The sequence below is a fragment of the Calidris pugnax genome, unplaced genomic scaffold, assembly GCF_001431845.1.
Source record: "Calidris pugnax isolate Ruff unplaced genomic scaffold, ASM143184v1 scaffold856, whole genome shotgun sequence".
In the NCBI taxonomy this organism is placed as follows: domain Eukaryota; kingdom Metazoa; phylum Chordata; class Aves; order Charadriiformes; family Scolopacidae; genus Calidris; species Calidris pugnax.
The window spans coordinates 41,911-45,469 of record NW_015091511.1 but is presented as its reverse complement, the minus strand read 5'-3'; positions in this window follow the sequence as shown (position 1 = coordinate 45,469).

Below are 3,559 nucleotides of genomic sequence, written 5' to 3'. Positions count from 1 at the left end.
GGGGGTGTAGGGCACCGTGTGGACCTATAGTGCCCCATATGGGGCTTGTATGTGCCGTAGGGTCCTATAAAGTGCCATATATGGGCCTATAGGTCGACCTATATGGACCTATAGCACCCTATATGGACTTATAGCTTGACCCATATGGACCTATAGGACCCTATATACACCTGTAGGGCACCGTATGGTCCTATAGTGCCCATATAGGGCTTGTATGTGCTGTAAGGTCCTATAAAGCGCCATATATGGGCCTATAGCTTGACCTATATGGACTCATAGCACCCTGTATGGACCTATAGCACGATGTATATGGACCTATAGGACCCTGTATGGACCTATAGGACACCGTAGGGCCCTATAGGGCACCTTATGGACCTACAGTGCCCCATATAGGGCTTGTATGTGCCGTAGGGTCCTCTAGAGCACCATATATGGACCTATAGCTTGACCCATATGGACCTATAGGACCCTATATGGACCCATAGCACCCTATATGGACCCATAGCACGATGTATATGGACCTATAGGACCCTGTATGGACCCGTAGGACACTGTAGGGCCCTATAGGGCAGCGTGTGGACCTATAGCGCACCATATATGGTCCTGTGTATGCCGTAGGGTCCTATAGAGCACCCTATATGGACCTATAGCTTGACCCATATGAACCCATAGGACCCTGTATGGACCTGTAAGACACTGTAGGGCCCTATAGGGCACCATATGGACCTATAGTGCTCCATATAGGGCTTCTATGTGCCGTAGGGTCCTATAGAGTGCCTTATATGGGCCTATAGCTCAATGTATATGGACCTATAGCACCCTATATGGACCTATAGCTTGACCCATATGGACCTGTAGGACACTGTAGGGCCCTATAGTGCACCGCATGGACCTACAGTGCCCCATATAGGGCTTGTATGTGCCGTAGGGTCCTATAGAGTGCCTTATATGGGCCTATAGCTCAATGTATATGGACCTATAGCACCCTATATGGACCTATAGGACACCGTAGGGCCCTATAGTGCACCGCATAGACCTATGGTGCCCCATGTAGAGCTCGTATGTGCTACATGGTCCTATAGAGCACCTTATATGGACCTATAGCTTGACCTATATGGACTCATAGCACCCTGTATGGACCTATAGCGCGATGTATATGGGCCTATAAGACACCCTATGGCCCTATGGCACACTGTATGGACCTATAGTGCAGCATACACAGCCCTGTATGTGCCCTATGGTCCTATAGCGCACCCTATATGGCCCCATAGCTCAATGTAGAGCCCCATAGCCTACCTATATGGCCCCATAATGCCCCCTACATGGCCCTATAGCACAATGTAGAGCCCTATAGCCCACCTTACAGCCCCATAGCGCCCCCTATATGGCCCCATAGCCTGCCCTACAGCCCCATAGCACCCCCTATATGGCCCCATAGCCCATCATATGGCCCCATAACACAATATAGAGCCCCATAGCCCGCCCTACAGCCCCATAGCGCCCCCTATATGGCCCTATAGCTCAATGTAGAGCCCCATAACCCCCCTTTGGCCCCATAGCACCCCCTATATGGCCCCATAGCCCACCCTACAGCCCCATAGCACCCCCTATATGGCCCTATAGCCCATCATATGGCCCCATAACACAATATAGAGCCCCATCGCCCGCCCTACAGCCCCATAACACACCCTATATGGCCCTATAGCTCAATGTAGAACCCCATAGCTCCCCCTATATGGCCCCATAGCCCACCATATGGCCCCATAGCGCAATGTACAGCCCTATAGCCCACCCGACAGCCCTATAGCGCCCCCTATATGGCCCCATAGCCCACCCTACAGACCCATAGTGCGATGTAGAGCCCTATAGCCCACCCTACAGCCCTATAGCACCCCCTATATGGCCCCATAGCCCACCCTACAGCCACAAAACGCCCCCTATATGGCCCTATAGACCTCCATATGGCCCTATAGCACAATGTAGAGCCCTATAGCCCACTCTACAGCCCCATAGCACCCCCTATATGGCCCCATAGCCCACCCTACAGACCTATAGCACCCCCTATATAGCCCTATAGCCCACCGTATGGCCCCATAGTGCAATGTAGAGCTCTATAGTGCACCCTACAGCCCCATAGTGCACCCTATATGGCCCTATAGCTCAATGTAGAGCCCCATAACCCACCTTTGGCCCCATAGCGCCCCCTATATTGCCCCATAGCCCACCCTACAGACCCATAGCGCCCCCTATATGGCCATATAGCGCCATATGTAGCCCTATAGCCCACCCTACATCCCCATAGCGCACCCTATATGGCCCCATAGCCTGCCCTACAGCCTCAGAGCGCCCCCCATATGGCCCCATAGCCCATCCTACAGCCCCATAGCACAATGTAGAGCCCTATAGTGCACCCTACAGCCCCATAGCACCCCCTATATGGCCCTATAGCTCAATGTAGAGCCCCATAACCCACCTTTGGCCCCATAGCACCCCCTATTTGGCCCCATAGCCCACTCTACAGACCCATAGCGCCCCCTATATGGCCCCATAGCCCACCCTACAGCCCCATAGCGCCCCCTATATGGCCCTATAGCCCACCTTACAGACCCATAGCACCCACCCAAATTTTCCCTCCACCCATCTTTTTCTCCCAAGTTTCTCCATCTTTCCTCCTCCCTCCATCTAGAGCCCCATAACCCACCTTACAGCCCCATAGCGCCCCCTAAGTGGCCCTATAGCACCATATATGGCCCCATAGCCCACCCTACAGACCCATAGCACCCCCCATATGGCCCCATAGCCCACCCTACAGCCCCATAGCGCCCCCTATATGGCCCTATAGCTCAATGTAGAGCCCCATAACCCACCTTTGGCCCCATAGCACCCCCTATATGGCCCCATAGCCCACCCTACAGCCACAAAACGCCCCCTGTATGGCCCTATAGCCCTCCATATGGCCCCATAGTGCAACGTAGAGCCCCATAACCCACCTTACAGCCCCATAGCACCCCCTATATGGCCCTATAGCCCACCCTACAGCCCCATAGCACCCCCTATATGGCCCCGTAGCCCACCCTACGGACCCATAGTGCCCCCTATACGGCCCTATAGTGCCATGTATAGCCCCATAGGCCACCTATATGGCCTCATAGCGCCCCCTATATGGCCCTATAGTCCTCCATATGGCCCCATAGCGCAACGTACAGCCCTATAACCCACATTAAAGCCCCATAGCGCCCCCTATATGGCCCTATAGCCCTCCTTATGGCCCCATAGAGTGATGTAGAGCCCTATAGCCCACCCTACAGCCCCATAGCACACCCTATATGGCCCTATAGTGCCATGTATAGCCCCATAGGCCACCTATATGGCCCCATAGCACCCCCTATATGGCCCCATAGCCCACCTTACAGCCCCATAGCACACCCCATTTGGCCATATAGCCCACCATATGGCCCCATAGCACAATGTAGAGCCCTATAGCCCACCTTACAGCCCTATAGCGCACCCTATATGGCCCCATAGCCCACCCTACAGCCACATATCCCACCCTACAGCC